The sequence below is a fragment of the Lithobates pipiens genome, unplaced genomic scaffold (assembly GCF_037356315.1).
Source record: "Lithobates pipiens isolate NorthernLeopardFrog02 unplaced genomic scaffold, aLitPip1_a1.2 Scaffold_27, whole genome shotgun sequence".
Lineage (NCBI taxonomy): Eukaryota > Metazoa > Chordata > Amphibia > Anura > Ranidae > Lithobates > Lithobates pipiens.
The window spans coordinates 23,330,787-23,351,771 of record NW_027507788.1 but is presented as its reverse complement, the minus strand read 5'-3'; the positions used below and the strand labels follow the sequence as shown (position 1 = coordinate 23,351,771).

General features: G+C 50.9%; 1 protein-coding gene across 3 annotated transcripts in view; it reads right to left on the bottom strand.

The window, feature by feature from the left end:
- LOC143933661 (uncharacterized) overlaps positions 1-11,619 on the bottom strand; it is a 46,289-nt gene extending 34,670 nt beyond the window's left edge. The window contains exon 1 of one of the 3 annotated variants that reach the window (XM_077456619.1): positions 11,497-11,619. The gene's annotated coding sequence lies outside the window, so the exon portion shown is untranslated. Of the gene's footprint in view, positions 1-5,983; positions 6,131-11,496 lie in introns of those variants that run through there. The other 2 variants (XM_077456621.1, XM_077456620.1) reach the window with 2 other exon arrangements.
- Between the last annotated feature and the right edge of the window lie 9,366 nt (positions 11,620-20,985).

Here is a 20,985-nt window from a genome sequence, read left to right as displayed (position 1 = left end):
AATGCAATCTACTCACTGGGGGAGGGGGGGGGGGGGTTCTGAGGGAATCTAGGATGGAAAAGGACCTGGGGGTCCTAGTAGATGATAGGCTCAGCAATGGCATGCAATGTCAAGCTGCTACTAACAAAGCAAACAGAATATTGGCATGCATTAAAAAGGGGGTCAACTCCAGAGATAATGCGATAATTCTCCCACTCTACAAGACTCTGGTCCGGCTGCACCTGGAGTATGCTGTCCAGTTCTGGGCACCAGTCCTCAGGAAGGATGTACTGGAAATGGAGCGAGTACAGAGAAGGGCAACAAAGCTAATAAAGGATCTGGAGGATATTAGTTATTAAGAAAGGTTGCGAGCACTGAACAAGACGATTGAGAGGGGATGTGATTTCAATGTACAAATACCATACTGGTGAGTGGTGACCCCACAATAGGGATAAAACTTTTTAGTGGAAGGGCGTTTAATAAGACACGTGGCCACTCATTAAAATTAGAAGAAAAGAGGTTTAACTTTAAACTTCATAGAGGGTTCTTTACTGTAAGAGCAGCAAGGATGTGGAATTCCCTTCCACAGGCGGTGGTTTCAGCGGGCATCTGAATGATCGCAACATACAGGGATATACAATGTAATTCTGACATATAATCACACACATAGGTTGAACTTGATGGACTTGTGTCTTTTTTTCAACCTCACCTACTATGTAACTATGTAATTGTGAAGGGGCAGTATGTAAATAACCATATTAGTGCTTGTTAATGGTTTCAAATTTTGTTTCTGCAGTATGTATAGATTGTGTAGAGGTCTCCCCAACTTCCAAGGGAGAGATGGCATTCCTCCTCAGGGTACAGGTTACTAGGCATAGTGGGTGTGGTGCAAGGTGAAAAAGATTAGGCGCCAGTCACTTTTTGTCAAAATTAACAGAGCGAGAGTTTTTTCTCTTAACAGGAACGTTGGGGAGAAAGGGTTTAGGGCACAGGGCACCCTTAGGCAAGTGCAATAGCAATTAAGGCAAACTCCGCAGACAACAATAGAATTATGCAGACCGCAATACAGAACGAGGGCTTTTAAGCTGAATGCAGCAATCTGTATTGTGTAGCAACCACTGTCTCCTATAGCAACTGAACTTTCAACAGTTAATATAGATCTGCACACGTAACTCACAGTATCCCGTTGTAGATCTTCTCTCACATCTCACAGTATCCCACTATAGATCTTCACACTGAGCTCCCAGTGTCTAGACTTCAAAGACCCCAGCCGTTGCTGGATCCCCTGAGCTCTTCCACAGCTAACCTGCTGTTTACTCCTCAAGCTTCACTTACGGTACCCGCTGGGTCCCTGATTTGACATTGCTGAAGATTTCCCACTTCTTCACCGACTAGTGAAATAGGCTGCTCTGGTACTTCTTTAGACTGCATGCACTGGCCTCTGATAACAGGAGTGGTTGTCCCTTGGTGGCAACCGTTTCCCCTTTATGTCTGACCTTGATCCTCACTTGCCTCTGGCAACAGAAGTGGTCATCCCTTGGTGGCAACTGCTTCTCCTTCACCTCTGGCAACATTCAGTTCCCCCTCTGGCTGAACCTCTGCAACTTGGTTAGGCTCCCGACCTGAAGCCCCAACCTTGTGCTGCTTCCCACAGTCCTGGATAGGCCTCAGACAGCCTAGCAGCCAGGTGCTCCCAGATAGGCCTCAGGCTTCTGGCCTAGCAACCAGGAGTAATGCAACACATGTCCACCCAGACAGCCAGCCAATTGACACAGAACCCTGATCACCTGACTCCTCCTGAATAAATAGGCTCTCCCAGCAAGCCATGGGACCAAAGAGACTTCTACCAATTGGCTGGGACAACCTATCCACTCCTAACCCAAATTCACAATGCCCTTGTCATTCTAATGCCACAGGCGGCAATGCCACCTAGTGAGAGAAGAGAGAGGTGCACCAAATTCAGGTTTAGGGCAAAAGTCAGTGGATCACCCTACTAATGAGCCAGGCTAGTTACCACCTAGCACAACTAGATTTATTAGCAGCCCTGTTTAGGACCAGGGTGCTACATTTGCATCTACACGAGGGCAGCCTTATTTGCTCATTACAGATACAGGCTCTGCCTGTTGTGCCTTGCTGATGCTCTCATCTAACAACAAGTCTTCTGGACAAGGTCTGTCTGATTGAAAGCAATACAGTCTCTGGTAAGATGAAAAAGCCACAATCCCACTGTTAGCCAGAGATGATGTGATCTTTGTCTAGGCTTTAGGTCACATAAAGGGGCACAGAAGATCAGAAGATGTGTTTAAAGCCTGAACATCATTATTTTCAAACAGTAGAACCTCCAGCAAAGTCTTCATCATTCAACAAATCCAGGTATAACCTATGTCCCCTGATGCCCTCCATGGTTTCTCCCAAGGGTCCCTGTGTCACTACTATTTTCTGTAGTGATGTAGGTGCTGGCAGTAAGAACCACAGAGCGCAGTGGGGCACAGAGGCATTTGACATTCCCAGAAGTGTTGACCGTTGAGAATTTTACTGGAAGAAGCACTGCTTGAAGGTGATGTAGTTTGTATTTGCTGTCCAACAGAGAGATACTGTAAGTATTCTAAGTCTTTTAATGAAGGAGCTAAGCTTTGGACTAAGTATGCAATTTACCACAGTACACAAGTCAGTTCAGCCCACTGTAACTTTTACTGGAAGAGTTGCTAAATTATTTCTTTACCTAATCACTCAATGAGTGTTCTCTGTATTATGGAGCCGACAATTCACTCATTGATAATTTAAAAAAAAGCGTGGGGTTCCCCTAAATTCAATTACCAGGTCCTTCAGGTCTGGTGTGGATATTAAGGGGAACCCTGCGTCAAATAAAAAAAAATTGACGTGGGGGTTCCCCTAAAAATCCATACCAGACCCTTTATCCGAGCACGCAACCTGGCAGGCCGCAGGAAAATAGGAGGGGGACGGGAGAGCACCCCCCTCCTGAACCGTACCAGGCCACATGCCCTCAACATTGGGAGGATGCTTTGGGGGTCTGTGACCCCTCAAAGCACCATGTCCCCATGTTGATGGGGACAAGGGCCTCATCCCCACAACCCTGGTCGGTGGTTGTGGGGGTCTGCGGGCGGAGGGCTTATCAGAATCTGGAAGCCCCCTTTAACAAGGGGACCCCCAGATCCTGGCCCCCCCGTTTGAAATGGTAAGGGGGTACAAAATAAACTAAAAACTAAATAAGACAAAATCACTTAAAATAAAAAAATAAAAATAAAGATTCCAGTGGTGCTAATCCACTCTTCCTATCCAGCGATGGATGATCATCTCTTCGGGGTCCAGCGATGGCTGATCTGATCCAGAAACAGGTGATTTTCAGTCCAGCGCAGTCCATCCATGCATCCGTATTCTGTCTCCACTGTGGAGACACTGCGGGGATCACAGCGCTGACATTTCTTATATTAGGAGGGCGGGGCCACCCGTCACCTGAACCCGCCCCCTCTGACGCTGGTGAGGGAAGCCCCCTCTGATGTAATGATGATAGCAAGAGTGGATTACCGCCGCTGGAATCTTTTTTTTATTTTTTTTATTTTTAATAAAGGAATTTTTCAAAAGTGTATTTGTCTTATTTAACCATTATTTACACTTTCTTTGTGAAATGGTAGGGGTACTTTTGTACCCCCTTACCATTTCAAACAGGGGGGTGGGATCTGGGGGTCCCCTTGTTAAAGGGGGCTTCCAGATTCTGATAAGCCCCCCTGCCCGCAGACCCCCACAACCACTAGCCAGGGTTGTGGGGATGAGACCCTTGTCTCCATCAACGTGGGGACATGGTGCTTTGAGGGGTCACAGACCCCCAAAGCATCCTCCCAATGTTGAGGGCATGTGGCATGGTACGGTTCAGGAGGGGGGGCGCTCTCACAACCCCCCCTCTTTTCCTGCGGCATGCCAGGTTTCGTGCTCGGATAAAGGGTCTGGTATGGATTTTTAGGGGGACCCCCACGTCAATTTGTTTTAAAATTTGACGCGGGGTTCCCCTTAATATCCATACCAGACCTGAAGGGCCTGGTAATTGAATTTAGGGGAACCCCACGCTTTTTTTTTTTTATCAATGAATGAATTGTCGGCTCCGTAATACAGAGAACACTCATTGAGTGTTCTCTGTATTACGGGAGCCGAAAAATTCAAAGTGATTTTAAAAGACTTTTTTTCCTTGTGAAATTACACTTTGTGCAGGGACAGTTCTAAGCACGGGAAACATGCGCCCCTTCACAGGCATACTATAGACACCCCCCAGGTACGAAATTTAAAGGAATATTACACTTTTATTGTTTCACTTTAATCATTATTAAAATCACCGCTCCTGAAAAAACTGCCATTTTTAAAACTTTTTTTTGCATTGATCCATGTCCCCTGGGGCAGGACCCGGGTCCCCAAACACTTTTTAGGACAGTTACTTGCATATTAGCCTTTAAAATTAGCACTTTAGATTTCTCCCATAGATTGTACAAGGTGTTCCGTCTTTTCGAATTTGCCGCAAACAGCCCAAATTGTTCACTGTTCGCTGAACAGGCAATGTTCGAGTCGAACATAAGTTCAACTCGAACTCGAAGCTCATCCCTACTGGTGGCATTAGATAAGACAAGGGCGTTGCAAGGACAGATTAGGAATAGATGGGGTATCTCAGCCAATGGGCCGGGATCTTCTTTGTTTCCTTGGCCTGCTGGGAGAACCTATATATTTGGGTGAGGTCAGGTGATCAGGGTTCTGTGCCACCTGAACGGCTGTTTGGGTGGATGTGTATTGTACTGCCCCAGTCTGCTAGGCTGGAGCCTGAGGCCTATCCCAGGGACATCTGGCTGCTAGGCTGTCTGAGGGCCTATCCAAAAGCAATAGAGCAGCATAGGGTTGGGACTGCGGCTTGCAGTCCAACCAGAAGTAACGGTTCTGCAGGCCGGAGAACCTGTCGTGGTCGGAGGTAGATGGGAAGCTGTTGCCACTAGGGGATCATCCACCTTATTACCAGGGGCCACTGTGAGTAGCTGAAGCAAGAACCAGAGCAGTATTCTCGCCAACTGGGGACAATGAAGAATTGGGAGACTTCAGCAGGTGTCAAGCCAGGGACCCAGCCAGCGGAGGTGACACTTGCAGAGCAGCCTTGTGTGCCAAGCCAGGGACCGAGCAGGCCAGTGGGGTGAGGCTTGAGAAATATCTTGGATGTCAAGCTAGGGACCCAGCAAGCAAGTGGGGGTGACACTTGAGAAAGATACTGAGAGAGAAGGTTGGAAGAGCTAAGGAGATACAGTGGCAGTGGATCAAAAAGTCTAGTGAGAGAAACTGGGAGCTCAGTTGAGTGAAAAACTACGATAGGAGATTGTAGAGGAAGTCAAAGAGTTCACTGTAATCTTTGTTAGAAACTGTTCAAGATTGTTGTCATAGGAGACAGCTTTTCTACACATGGGTGCCTTTCCCTGCATGGCTGTCTACCTATAGAAGTCTTGGAGTCTGCCAATTAACATTGCACCTACTATAGGGTGTCCTGGCCCTAAACCCTTTCTCCCACAGTTCTGTTTAAGAGACAATAAATCTTTTTGCATTCAAGAAGTGTCTGGTGCCCATGGGTGCATTACACCCACAATGCCTCGTAACCCCCTCTACACAGAAGGATGTCAGCTGTCCCTGACTCTGGAGGTCACCATTAGGCTTCTGGAGGCCCGGGACCTTGCTACATACTAAAGGAGTATACAGTAGTATGTTCACTTTACAAAGTAACTTTTACTTTGTAAACAAATTTCTACTTTAGCGAATGTGGTGAAAATTAAGAATACTCGCGTACTACACGTGCAACGCAAATGAAAAAAAATATTTAATTTTGCTTGTACATGAATGGAGTCAGCACAGCTTCACCTTCTTTTCTAAGTCAAGTGAAAAAAAGTTGGTATAATTTACTCTTTTAGTAAATCAGCCACATGGTGTGTGTCTGTAACTCCATGGATAAACTGGTATCCCTACTTACTGTCCTTTCGCACGGGCTGCCTCTCCTTTTTCATCCGATCCCATCTGATATGATCCACCAGATGCAGATGGGTGGAAAATAGGGTCACCATCCGTCTGTATTTCACGGACAGGATCAGATCGGATAGCAGCAGGTGTTAGTGGACATGTCTCCACTGACATGTGCAGCTCCATAGGAGTGAATAGAGGCTCCAATCAGGTTCACCTGAAAAACTAACAGGCGGACCTGATCGGAAAGGGGCCTAACTGGTAAAACCAGTTCATCAAAGATCCCCTCCTGCATGTTCCCAGAACAAGTAGGATCCACCCCACACTGTAACCTTTAAAGTAGCCCTGTACTAAGCTCACTTAAAGGGGTTGTAAAGGTAAATGTTTTTTCACCTTAATGCATTCTATGCATTAAGGTGAAAAAACATCTGACAGTGCCTGCGCCCCCAGCCCCCCCCCCCCCCGTTTTACTTACCTCACCCCCCGAAAGTCCCGCGCTCGTCCCCCGACGTCCTTTCCACCGTTCAGCCTGGCCGCTGATTGGCTGGAGTGGATGGATGGAAAGCAGCGCAGCCATTGGCTCGCGCTGCTGTCAATCACATCCACTGACACGGAGCGCCGGGGGGGCGGGGCCGTGTGATACAGCGAACGGCTATAGACGCCGGCTGTATCACGGGAGCGCGCTTGCAGATGCTTGTCACCATGCGAGGGAGCTCGCATGAATGTGAGAAGCACCTGCGGGAGGAAGCCGAGACAGCCGCCGAGGGACCCCAGAAGAGCAGGTTTGGGGCCACTCTGTGCAAAACGAGCTGCACAGTGGAGGTAAGTATAACATGTTTGTTATTTAAAAAAAAAAAAAAATTCACTTTACAATCCCTTTAAAGTAAAGAAACAAATACACTTTACAGCAGCCACCATTAGATACCTGGAGGCGCAAAAACCTGGTACTTCCAGATACTGTATGGTGCAGACATGTACACCATGCACTGCATCCCACAATGCAATGTCATGTTCCTGAGAGCCCTATAGCTAGGACTGATCAGGGGGACTTACCTAGCTCTATGCAAATACCGAACAGAATTTGCTGCTTTGGCAGTGGTGGAGTGTGGCAATGGTAGCAGCAGGCATCTTGTTGTGTGTAATGAGCTTGTTACTTTCCCTAATGTGATGGTAGTACAGATTCCCTTTGAACCAATAAGGGATTATGTGGACTTCAACACACTGAAGAATTTGAAAAAAAAGTATGTGTGTGACCATTGCTTATTCCAAACATGACAAAGTTAAATGGGTCTTAAAGTGGTTGTAAACCCTTAGAAACCACTTTGACCTACAGGTAAGCCTAGATTAAGGCTTACCTGTAGGTCCAAGAAATATCTCCTAAACCTATACGGTTTAGGAGATATTTGCCCAAAGACAGGCACCGCTGTCTACGGCGCATGCGCCGTAGACAGCGGCGCGCAGGCGCACTGAGCGCGGCATTTCCAACAGTGGAGCTGCCGTGCGTGTCAGCTCCCGTGCGCATGCGCGGGAGTGACGTCATCGCGGCTCCGCCAAATGACAGCGGCGGAGCTGCGAGACCCCACCGAAAAGATGGATGCGCCGGACTACAGGGGACAGCGGTGACATCGCTGGCTCCTGTGTCAGGTAAGTGACACATAATGGGCTACTATGCGATGCATAGTAGTCCATTATGCTTTGCCTTTGCAGGGAATGAAAGAGGAAGTAAACCCATCAGGGTTTACTTCCTCTTTAACCACTTCAGCCCCTCGGAAGGATTTACCCCCTTCCTGAACAGAGCACTTTTAACTGACAATTGCGTGGTCTTGCGACGTGGCTCCCAAACAAAATTGACATCCTTTTTTTCCCCACAAGTAGAGTGTTCTTTTGGTGATATTTGATCACCCCTGCAGTTTTTATTTTTTGGGCTATAAACAAAAAAGAGCGACAATTTTGAAAAAAAAACGCATTATTTTTTAACTTTTTGCTATAATAAACATCCCTCAAAAACATATATATATATATATATATATATATATATATATATATATATATATATAAAAAAATTTCCTCAGTTTAGGCCGATATGTATTCTTCTACATATTTTTGGTAAAAAAGAATCACAATAAGTGTTTATTGATTGATTTGCACAAAAGTTATAGCGTCTACAAAACAGGGGATAGTTTTATGGCATTTTTATTAATAATTTTTTTTTACTAGTAATGGCGGCGATCAGCGATTTTTATCGTGACTGCGACATTATGGTAGACACATCGGACATATTTGACACATTTTTGGGACCATTGGCATTAATACAACGATCAATGCTATAAAATTGCATAAAATTGCGGTGATCGAGTCCGCGGTTCCCGGGGGCATGGTCATGGAGCTTGCGGCAGGTGGTGCACACGCGAGCACGTTGAGAATTTCGAAGTAACATACGGGTACGTTACTTTGCCCAGCCGTGCCATCTGCCGACATATATATGCCGACATCGTTCAGCAAGTGGTTAAACTGTATTTAAACCCAAAGGTAAGAATGTCTTATATTGCGTTAGGTATAGTGACTGTCTTCGTTTCAAGGCTTTCCCTCTTTACCAAGTGATCCTGAAAACAACGCACTTTCTGCTCCTTCGTATCTTATTTCTCCACTGTATCTATAGGGGCCACTGTGGCTGTCATACACTGGACCTCAAACATGTCTGCTTTTATTTCCATTATATGATGGATTGATGGAACTAGTGGATTACACAAAAGGGGTAAAATTCTTAATGCTGTATTTTCAGCTGGCATGAAGTGACAAAGATAGTTAATGTCTGGCAGGACCAACAGGTATTTTTCTGTACTCGCTGACAATGTTCTTTACTTGAAAGTGAAAACTAATGCAGCTACCACATTCAAACACTGCCTGCAATATATTACATTTTTGTTTTCGATATGCTTAATTCTGGTGGCCTAGTAGTTAGCACTTCCGACTGCAGCACTGGGTTCTTTGCTTCAGAGCTCAGCCAGGACACTATCTTCATGGAGTTTGCATGTTCTTATTGGTTTCTAAAATGACCCTAGTATGTTTGTATAGATTGGCTATGCATATGTGCAGGGCCGGACTTACCATTGGGCTTGACTGGGCTCTAGCCCATGGGCCCCGCCCAATAGGGGGCCCCGCGGGCCCCGCCGAGATACATAGCTGTAGCTGAGTGTACTCAGCTCAGCTCTGCTCACAGTCATGCCCAGTCCCGCCCTAAGATGGACATAACACAGGGACTGGACGTGACTGTGAGCCGAGCCAAGTACTCTCGGCTCCGCTTGGGACTGCGAGAGGACCAGAGAGCTGCTGAGATACATAGGACTCTGTATCTCCGCGGTGCCATTTTTAAACTTCAAGACTGCAAATGACAAGGCTGCAAATGACAAGGCTACACTGGGCAAGGCTGCAGATGGACACTGATAAGGCTGCATTGATGGGCATTTAAATGTAATTTTTTTACTTAAAATTCCCTCCTAAACTTGGGGTGCGTGTTATACGCTGGCTCATCTTATACGTCGATAAATATGGTAGTGTATAGAAGGTAGGGCCCCGAAAGGGACTCAAGCCCAGGGGCCCCCACCACCCTAAGTCCTGCCCTGCATATGTGCTATCTCATTCTGCATTCCAGTCCCACACCGATTAATAAGGGAAGGTTGAGGAAAGACCTGGAAACATGCCTTGTCAACAATTGCCAGGAAAACCCTATGGAAAAAGGATTCCAAGTGTATCAGACATGGTGCCCATGGAACTGACTGTTGAAGGATGGATATAACTAAATAGATATATACAGTGGGTACAGTACATACATTTTAATCATCTATTTGAACATTTTTCTCTGGTCTTACATCTTGTGTTCTACTGTACATGTCCCAAAGTGCATTGCCTGCCATGTCCACATGATCTTCAAGAAATAGATCTATTGGTGGGTTTTGTTCCAAGATCATTTTGGGAGATCTACTTTTCTGTTTTACACAAAGTGATGATTGCTTAACACACAGCTGTTTTGTACACTGTTTATTTTTCCTTTTACTATTCCTCACAAGACAACTATACAGGGCCAGTTCACACTGAGGCAGCACGACTTACAGTACGACTGCCTCAGGCGACCTGGACGCGACCACTGCGGCGACTTGCAAAACGACTTCTGTATAGAAGTCAATGCAAGTCGCCTCAAGTCGCCCCAAAAGTTGTACAGGAACCTTTTTCTAAGTCGGAGCGACTCGAGTCACTCCGATTAGAACGGTTCCATTGCACAGAGCGGGACGGGTGTGAACCGGCGCTTAGTTAGAAGGTGGGCATTAATATATAGCAATATTAGCAATAGAGCATTAACTTACACTGATACATCATCACACCTAAAAGAGGGTCATCTATGGAGAAGAGAAGATAGAGACATTTGGTTCCACAAGAGAGACAGTTGGGAACTGTTAACATAACTGTGAACAAAAATACACCTTCTATGCCAGTCTTTCCCAACCTTTTTTACCCTAAGGGAACACTTAAAATAATTTTTTGATCTCAAGGAACCCCTACCAAGAGCAGTTCATTGGGGCAGAATGGGTAAAATGCCTCATACACTTGTGGCGAGTGGAAATAATGTTCCATATGTTGGTGGCCAGTGGAAAGAATACCCCTTACATTTGGGGTCAGTCAAAAAAATGCCCTTTACATTTTTGATCAGTTCAAAGATTGCCCCTTACGTTGGTGGCCAGTGGAAAGAATGCCCCTTGCATTTGGTATCAGTGAAAAGAATGCAACACTGGTTGCCAATGGAAAGAATATTTATTTACCCTAAGGGAACCCTTAAAACTATTTTTCGATTTCAGGGAACCCATACCAAAATCAGTTCATTGGGGGTGTGTGGGAAAAATACACCTTTTGCATTAGTAGCCAGTGGAAAGAATACCCCTTACATTAGGAGTCAGTGGAAAAAAATGTCCTTATATTGGTGGCTAGTGGAAAGAATGCCCCTTACATGTGGGGTCAGTGGACAGAATGCTCTTTAGTGGCCAATGGCAAGAATGTTCACTTACCCTAAGGGAAATCTTGACATCATTTTTCAATCTCAGGGAACTCCTGCCAAAGCCAGTTCATTGAGGGTGAGTGGGAAACATGCCCCCTACATTGGTGGCCAGTGGAAAGAATGCCCCTTATGTTGATAGCCAGTAGAAGGAATGCCCCTTACATTGGGGGTCAGTGGCAAAAATGTCCCTTACAATGGTGGCCAGTGGAAAGAATGCCCGTTACATGTGGGGTCAGTGGACAGAATGCCCCTTACATTGGTGGCCAGTGGAAAGAATACCTGTATAGTGGTGGTCAGAATACCCCCCCCCCCCCCCCGACCCCAGATCTATGCAAGCGCCATCAAATAGGAGGTCAATCAGTCACACCTCAAGAAATCCTAGCAACCCCTGAAGGAACATTACAGTTCCACGGAACCTTGGTTGAGAAGGGCTGCCCTAAGCTATCAAGGTCAATTTAAGAAGGGTGTACATCCCATACCTTCAATGTGATATCATGTCCACTCCTGAGCGTCCCTCCCGTGTTTAATCTTTGCAGTCTCTGCTGCTTTCTCCTTGAAATGAAAATGAGGAAGTTATGTATTATTTTTTTTACCTCAATGCCGTTCCTCCACTTAACTCTCTATCAGTTTCACTAACCCTGGTGCACAGATATTAGGAACAATGTGATTTCATGAGAATACCATTTACAATATGCAATACAGAAAGTAGATGTATAGTTTTTTTTTTCAGATATACAGTCTGTGTAAAGGTGACATGCGCCTCCTATACCTAAATGTATGGGGTATTTCAGGGAATGTCTGGTCATGGGAGAGCAATGGGGAGGATAAAGGCAAACAGCTAAATACATAGAATGAATACATATATAAGAGCTGTTATACTTGCCAAAGGATTGCATTTAAAGCTAAACTAGGGTTGCCACCTTTTCTTCAAGTCAAACCCGAACACTTTTGTGGCGCACAGCAATTTTTTATATAAACTATACATATATTTTGCTACTAAATAACATTTCTAATCATATGAAGTTAATAACAAGAGTCCCCCTTTACATCAGAGTCCACAGAGTTCCCCTTTTACATCTGAACTCGCAGAGTTCCCTTTCACTGTAAGGGGGGACTCTGCAGACTCTGATGTAAGGGAGACCTCTGGGGCTTCTAACATAAGGGATGCACTGGGAACCCTGATTTAAGGGGGAACACTGAGAACTCTGATGTACGAAGAGGACTCTGATGTAAGGGGAAACACTACGGCCGCTGGTGTAAAGGGGAACTCTGATGTAAGGGTGCTCTGAGAACCCTAATTTGCCTTACTGTACTTACTCAGAGGCAAGAGAGAGAATGGGGGAGACTTCAGTTACAGACAGGGATGGATGGATGGTGAGCCCACTCACCCCTTAGCAGTCAGCACCAGATGGATCTGAGGTTGCTGGACTTCAAATTTCCGGCTCCCACATTCCTTTTCTGAGGCACAGCACCAGGGATTTGAGTGTGTGCAGACACAGAGGGGTAGGGGTGGGGTGGAAGAGGTGCAGATCGAGCCCTCTCTCCTCTCCCATCTGTATGTGTTTGGGGGGGGGGGGGTGGTTGTTAGTGCTGCCTTTAGGGGCTGCGAAAGAGTGTAACAGACACTCTCAGCTGAGACAACCACTGAAAAGCCATAGTCCAGTCTAAATAATGTGTCCGGGTTTCAGACAGTATGAAACCCAGACACATGAACCCAAACCCGAACTGTCTGGGTGAATCCTGGACAGGTGGCAACCCTAAGCTAAACTCCAAGTAGATAAAAAAAACACCACTAAATATCCTTATTCTCCAATGATGTTTTTCATTAAATTGTTTCTTTCTGTGTTTTTCTGCCTCCTAATGTCCTCCATGAGCTCCCAAACCTCTCCCTTTCCCCCCTTTCTTCCATATGTTTGGAACAAGAAGACTATGAGAAGAGTATGCTAGTTGTAATCATATGCACTGTTCTATCCTATAGTCCATAGTCCATCTTGGGAGCAAACAAGAGAGGGTGTCTACGGTTCTACAGTATATACAGAGGGACCATGGAGAACAAATGTAGCCACCCTCTAATAGGAAACCAGACTGCAGCAGCAAAAAAAAGAAGGAATTTTGGAGATTTAGAGGAGACTGAAAGCAACATGTAGCACCTTCTACCTTAGGTAGGTAGGTGCTAGAGTAGTGGGTTTGTTTTGTACTGTCAGCGCAGGCAGGGCTGGACTGGGACAAAAATGTGGCCCTGGACTTCACCCAGAGTGGCCCACTTTAATTTTGCAAACATGCGCAAAAACAGTATATAAAACTATATACAATTGCGCAATATATTGAGTTTGAGATGGATCTGAGGGAAGCAGTGAGGCCTTTGTATGGGGCATCAGAGCGACCCGGGGGAAAATTGACACCTTGCCCCCCGGTAGGGGGACCACATTTCTAGACTGCCATTCAGGGACAATTACGCCAAAGACCAAGGGGGGGGGGGGTGTAGTGTCAGGGTTGACGGGGAATTCAGCGGCGGGGGTGATTTGTTGGGTGAATGGCTGGTGCTGGCAAGTAAAACATCCCAACATCATGCTTAATATGGTGTCAGGATGATCAAATCACATTATTTCTATTATTACATTGTAATATATAATGAAATAGTTCAACTCACCAGAATGCAGAATGAGTAGGAACCATTGCCTGTTACCAGCATGTCATTTGCCACCGCCGCCTGCCACCAGATGCCGCGTGTCACTTGCCACCGTCGCTTGCCAACACATGCAGTGTGTCACATGCCACGTCATCTGCTGTCAGGGAGAGGGAGCAGGGAGAGAGAGGGGGACAGAGAAAGAGAGAGGGGGGAGGACACAGAGAGAGAGAGGGGGAGCAGGGAGAGAGAGAGGGGGGGCATGGAGAGAAAGGGGGGGACATGGAAAGAGAGGGGGGGCATGGAGAGAGAGAGGGGGGCATGGAAAGAGAGGGGGGCATGGAGAGAGAGGGGGAGGGCATGGAGAGAGAGGGGGGGCATGGAGAGAGAGGGGGGGGCATGGAGAGAGAGGGGGAGGGCATGGAGAGAAGAGAGGGGGAGGGCATGGAGAGAGAGAGAGGGGGAGGGCATGGAGAGAGAGAGGGGGAGGGCATGGAGAGAGAGAGGGGGAGGGCATGGAGAGAGAGAGGGGGGAGGACATGGGGAGAGAGAGAGAGGGGGGGAGGACATGGGGAGAGAGGGGGGAGGACATGGGGAGAGAGAGAGAGAGAGAGAGAGAGAGGGGAGGACATGGGGAGAGAGAGAGAGAGAGAGGGGAGGACATGGGGAGAGAGAGAGGAGGGGAGGACATGGGGAGAGAGAGAGAGGGGGAGAGAGAGAGAGAGAGAGAGGGGAGAGAGAGAGGGGGAGGACATGGGGAGAGAGAGAGAGAGAGGGGGAGGACATGGGGGAGGGAGAGAGAGAGAGAGGGGGGACGTGGGGAGAGAGAGAGAGGGGGAGGACATGGGGGAGAGAGAGAGAGAGAGAGAGAGAGAGAGAGGGGGGGGACATGGGGGGGAGAGAGAGAGGGGGGGGGACATGGGGAGAGAGAGAGAGAGAGAGAGAGGAGAGGGGGAGGACATGGGGAGGGAGAGAGAGAGAGAGAGAGGGGAGACATGGGGAGAGAGAGAGGGGGGAGAGAGAGAGGGGGAGGACATGGGGAGAGAGAGAGAGAGGGGGGGAGGACATGGGGAGAGGAGAGAGAGAGAGAGGGAGTGAGGACATGGGGAGAGAGAGAGGGAGGACCATGGGGAGAGGAGAGAGAGAGAGAGAGAGAGAGGGGGAGGACATGGGGAGAGAGAGAGAGGGGGAGGACATGGGAGAGAGAGAGAGAGAGAGAGGGAGAACATGGGAGAGAGAGAGAGGACATGGGAGAGAGAGAGAGAGAGAGGGGGGGAGGACATGGGGAGAGAGAGAGAGAGGGGGGGGAGGGGGAGGACATGGGAGAGAGAGAGGGGGGGAGGACATGGGAGAGAGAGAGAGAGGGGGGAGGGACATGGGCAGAGAGAGAGGGGGAGGACATGGGGAGAGAGAGAGAGGGGAGGACATGGGGAGAGAGAGAGAGAGAGAGAGAGGAGGGGGAGGACATGGGAGGAGAGGGGAAGAGAGAGAGGGGGAGGGACATGGGAGAGAGAGAGAGGGGGACATGGAGAGAGAGAGGGGACATGGGAGAGAGAGAGGGGGACATGGAGAGAGAGAGGGGGACATGGAGAGAGAGAGGGGGACATGGAGAGAGAGAGGGGGCCATGGAGAGAGAGAGAGGGGGCATGGAGAGAGAGAGGGGGCCATGGAAGAGAGAGAGGGCCCATGGAGAGAGAGAGAGGGGTCCATGGGAGAGAGAGGGGGGACATGGGAGAGAGAGGGGGACATGGAGAGAGAGAGGGGGACATGGAGAGAGAGAGGGGGGCCATGGAGAGAGAGAGGGGGGGCCATGGAAGGAGAGAGGGGGCCATGGAGAGAGAGGGGGCCTGGAGAGAGAGGGGGCCATGGAGAGAGAGAGGGGGCCATGGAGAGAGAGAGGGGGCCATGGAGAGAGAGAGGGGGACATGGAGAGAGAGAGGGGGCCATGGAGAGAGAGAGGGGACATGGAGAGAGAGAGGGGGGCCATGGAGAGAGAGGGGGCCAATGGAGAGAGAGAGGGGGGCCATGGAGAGAGAGGGGGACATGGGAGAGAGAGAGGGGGCCATGGAGAGAGAGAGGGGGGCCATGGAGAGAGAGAGGCCATGGAAGAGAGAGAGGGGGACATGGAGAGAGAGAGGGGGGACATGGAGAGAGAGAGGGGGCCATGGGAGAGAGAGGGGGGCATGGAGAGAGAGAGGGGGAACAGAGAGGAGGGGGGCCATGGAGAGAGAGAGGGGGACCATGGAGAGAGAGAGGGGGGCATGGAGAGAGAGGTTTTGCAGGGCAGAGCCTATCGGCTCTGTGCTACAGGTGGTGGGCGGGCCGGCAACAGAGCAGCGAAACACTGAAGCACCACCCCTACCGAGTCCACCCCTGAATTGCCGCTTTGGTCCGATGGTTGAGCCGGCCCTGGGCAGTACAGCAGTGTTCAAAATAATGGCTGCGCGGGCCGTGCATCCATTATTTTGACAGGCTGTCTGTCACTGAAACCAACCGGCCCACTGAGCCATCGGCCCACCGGGAATCTCCCGGTAGTCCGATGGCCAGTACATGCCTGAGCGCAGGTAAATTTAGGCAGGCCTATGCTGTGAGCTAGGCCTGTTTGTTTTGATCTGGGGGCAGGGGAGTGGTTTAGTGTAGCAGCAGGTGAATGACATGTGCTTCAGCTCTTGGACGCCTCCTCTGGTTTTCAGAAGGTTCCGGAAAAGAGGCAGGGCAGAGAACTGGAGTGACTTGAGGTGCATGTGGGAGCCCTGATCAATCCCCAACTAGGACTGGCAGAGGGCAGGCCTCCTTTATACCCATGCTTGCTGTGTGAGCTTGCTGTGGGAGGAGTTGTCTGGTGGAAGAACTGACTGATGGAGTGTTAGACTGTAGTGGTCTGAGGGAACCCCCTTTCTGGGTGGGGTGAACTCAGGCCTGGAACTCGGGAGCTGGGAAAGCCATTCCGGAGGGATCCATGCCGGGGTCGGTGAGTGAGAAGCACAGAGTGAAGCTCTAGGAGAGACATGCCAGGAGTTGGATGTGGAGCCAGAGGGAGAGGCTGTGAAGTTGTTTTGGAGGCAAGTCATTTTTTTTTTTTGTTTTTGTTTTTTTAGTTTTTGGTCCTTCCCCCCCTGACCTCCTTCCTCACCTAGACGAATGACGTGTAGCCCCCCTGTGCCTTCTGAGATATGCGATGCGCATATCCCAGGAGGCATCGGGAGCACTGCATACCATTCCATTCATTAAAGGAGGAGGGGCGTGCCTAACAGCACGTCATCGGGAGGCTACTCCTGAACCCGGAAGAGCTGGCAGCCTCCCAATGATGTGGCAGGAGAAGATGGTGGTGCAAGATCGGTAGGAATGGGAAAGGTGCGATTAAAGGGGGGAATATGGTGCAAGATCGGTAGGAATGGGAAAGGTGCGATTAAAGGGGGGAATAAAAAAATAAATAAATGTGAGGGCGGATTAAGTTTTTCTTTAAGAATACATAATTTGTATTTATTTACATTTTTTATAAATTTTATTTATAAAATGTTATTTTATAATTTTAGCCCTTGTTCACACCAATGCGATTTATCATGCGACTTGACAGTTCAAAATCACATGACAAGTCGTACCCTATTTGCTACCATGGAACTTTTCAAATCATTGCGACTCAATTCGCAGCAACTTTGAAAACGATTCCTGCACTCGTTTTCTGTGATTTCATTGCGACTTACATTGATTTCTGTTAACCACTTGTTGTACGCCTTATAGCAGTTTTAGCCCTTGTACACACGGTCAGAAATTCCGACGGAAAAGGTCCGATCGGATTATATTGTCGGAAAATCCGATCATGTGTGGGCTCTATCGGACTTTTTCCGTTGGAGATTCCGACGGAAAAAAATTTGAGAGCAGGATCTAAAATTTTCCGACAACAAAATCTGATCTGACTTTTTCCGATCGTTTTTAGAGAATTCCAATAGGACAAAGTGCTGCGCATGCACAGATCAAAGTATGAGAGCAAAGCTATTGGCTACTAGGCTGAACATAGTCCCGTCGGAACGAACAAATGTCATCATGTTCCGAAAGATTGGATTTTCCGACAACTTTGTTCGACCGTGTGTATGCAACACCAGTTTTGGACAAAATCCATCGGAAAAAATCCGACAGGATTGGCCTGGTCATGAAGAGGGTAAAATCCGGAGCTGAAGTGGTTAAATAACATTTATTTAGGTCTGGAGTTCAGCTTTAAAGTGGGCCATATTTCACTTTCCATCACTTTCTCACCCCTTACCTGTTATACAATTAGATTTTTTTGAGGGGGGGGGGGGGTAAGTACCTTTTTTGGCTTGTAGGTCCTGGTTGACCACTTCTGACTTTCGAACATAGGTGAGAATGATTACTAAAATGACTAAACCCAGAATCAGTCTGTATATGCAGTAAAGCGTGCTTGTTATACTCATTATGGAACCTAAGGGGTTAATCCTGCTTCTAGAGTAAAAAGGCTGTTTGATCTTATCTTCTCTGATCCTCTCCACCTTCTACTGTCCCCTATATATTTTCTGATGATACAGAGCCAGTGGACAAGCTGCACATGCTCAGTTTGGTGTGTATTGGTAGCAGTGGCGGCTGGTGCTCCATTTTTAGGGGGGGCAAACAAACTACCCGCCATCCCCCCTCCGCTTCGGTCAGTCCATCAGTCAAACTATACAACCAGCCAATACACCCCCCCCCCCCACCCCGTTCAGTCAGTTGGTCCATCAGTGAAAACCTTCCCTGTCGCTCGGTCGATCAGCAAACCAACCTCCACCACCCCTGTTGCTTGCCCAGCTGCCCACCACTTACACTTACCCATCTAGATTGTTGCCAGCTTTGGCGGCTTCCCCTGCGTCTCCTTCTCAGCGGCTTCCCCCTGCGTCTCCCCCTCAGTGGCTTCCCCCTGCGTCTCCTCCTCGGCGGCTTCCCCCTGCGTCATCTCCTCGATGGCTTCCCCCTGCATCTCCTCCTCGGCGGCTTCCCCCTGCATCTCCTCCTCAGCGGCTTCCCCCTGCGTCTCCTCCTCAGCGGCTTCCCCCTGTGTCTCCTCCTCAGTGGCTTCCCCCTGCGTCTCCTCCTCGGCGGCTTCCCCCTGCGTCTCCTCCTCGGCGGCTTCCCCCTGCGCCTCCGCCTCGGCGGCTTCCCCCTGCATCTCCCCTCAGTGGCTTCCCCCTGCGTCTCCTCCTCGGTGGCTTCCCCCTGCATCTCCTCCTCGGTGGCTTCCCCCTGCGTCTCCCCCTCGGCGGCTTCCCCCTGTGTCTCCCCCTCGGCGGCTTCCCCCTGTGTCTCCCCCTCGGCGGCTTCCCCCTGCGTCTCCCCCTCGGCGGCTTCCCCCTGCGTCTCCCCCTCGGCGGCTTCCCCCTGCGTCATCTCCTCGATGGCTTCCCCCTGCCTCTCCTCCTCGGCGGCTTCCCCCTGCGTCTCCTCCTCGGCGGCTTCCCCCTGCGTCTCCTCCTCAGCGGCTTCCCCCTGCGTCTCCTCCTCGGCGGCTTCCCCCTGCGTCTCCTCCTCGATGGCTTCCCCCTGCATCTCTTCCTCCGTGGCTTCCCCCTGCGTCTCCCCCCTCGGCGGCTTCCCCCTGCATCTCCTCCTCAGTGGCTTCCCCCTGCGTCTCTGCCTCGGCGGCTTCCCCCTGCATCTCCCCTCAGTGGCTTCCCCCTGCGTCTCCTCCTCGTGGCTTCCCCCTGCGTCTCCCCCTCAGTGGCTTCCCCCTGCGTCTCCTCCTCGGCGGCTTCCCCCTGCGTCTCCTCCTCGGCGGCTTCCCCCTGCGTCTCCTCCTCCGTGGCTTCCCCCTGCGTCTCCCCCCTCGGCGGCTTCCCCCTGCGTCTCCCCCCTCGGCGGCTTCCCCCTGCGTCTCCCCCCTCGGCGGCTTCCCCCTGCGTCTCCTCCTCGGTGGCTTCCCCCTGCATCTCCTCCTCAGTGGCTTCCCCCTGCGTCTCCGCCTCGGCGGCTTCCCCCTGCATCTCCCCTTAGTGGCTTCCCCCTGCGTCTCCTCCTCGGTGGCTTCCCCCTGCATCTCCTCCTCGGTGGCTTCCCCCTGCGTCTCCCCCTCGGCGGCTTCCCCCTGTGTCTCCCCCTCGGCGGCTTCCCCCTGTGTCTCCCCCTCGGCGGCTTCCCCCTGTGTCTCCCCCTCGGCGGCTTCCCCCTGTGTCTCCCCCTCGGCGGCTTCCCCCTGCGTCTCCCCCTCGGCGGCTTCCCCCTGCGTCTCCCCCTCGGCGGCTTCCCCCTGCGTCTCCCCCTCGGCGGCTTCCCCCTGCGTCATCTCCTCGATGGCTTCCCCCTGCATCTCCTCCTCGGCGGCTTCCCCCTGCGTCTCCTCCTCAGCGGCTTCCCCCTGCGTCTCCTCCTCAGTGGCTTCCCCCTGCGTCTCCTCCTCGGCGGCTTCCCCCTGCGTCTCCTCCTCGATGGCTTCCCCCTGCATCTCCTCCTCCTCCGTGGCTTCCCCCTGCGTCTCCCCCCTCGGCGGCTTCCCCCTGCGTCTCCTCCTCGATGGCTTCCCCCTGCATCTCCTCCTCCGTGGCTTCCCCCTGCATCTCCTCCTCCGTGGCTTCCCCCTGCGTCTCCCCCCTCCGCGGCTTCCCCCTGCGTCTCCTCCTCGGTGGCTTCCCCCTGCATCTCCTCCTCAGTGGCTTCCCCCTGCGTCTCTGCCTCGGCGGCTTCCCCCTGCATCTCCCCTCAGTGGCTTCCCCCTGCGTCTCCCCCCTCGGCGGCTTCCCCCTGCGTCTCCTCCTCGGTGGCTTCCCCCTGCATCTCCTCCTCAGTGGCTTCCCCCTGCGTCTCCGCCTCGGCGGCTTCCCCCTGCATCTCCCCTTAGTGGCTTCCCCCTGCGTCTCCTCCTCGGTGGCTTCCCCCTGCATCTCCTCCTCGGCGGCTTCCCCCTGCGTCTCCCCCTCGGCGGCTTCCCCCTGCGTCTCCCCCTCGGCGGCTTCCCCCTGCGTCTCCCCCTCGGCGGCTTCCCCCTGCGTCTCCCCCTCGGCGGCTTCCCCCTGCGTCTCCCCCTCGGATGCTTCCCCCTGCGTCATCTCCTCGATGGCTTCCCCCTGCATCTCCTCCTCGGCGGCTTCCCCCTGCGTCTCCTCCTCAGCGGCTTCCCCCTGCGTCTCCTCCTCAGTGGCTTCCCCCTGCGTCTCCTCCTCGGCGGCTTCCCCCTGCGTCTCCTCCTCGATGGCTTCCCCCTGCATCTCCTCCTCCGTGGCTTCCCCCTGCGTCTCCCCCCTCGGCGGCTTCCCCCTGCGTCTCCTCCTCGATGGCTTCCCCCTGCATCTCCTCCTCCGTGGCTTCCCCCTGCGTCTCCCCCCTCCGCGGCTTCCCCCTGCGTCTCCTCCTCGGTGGCTTCCCC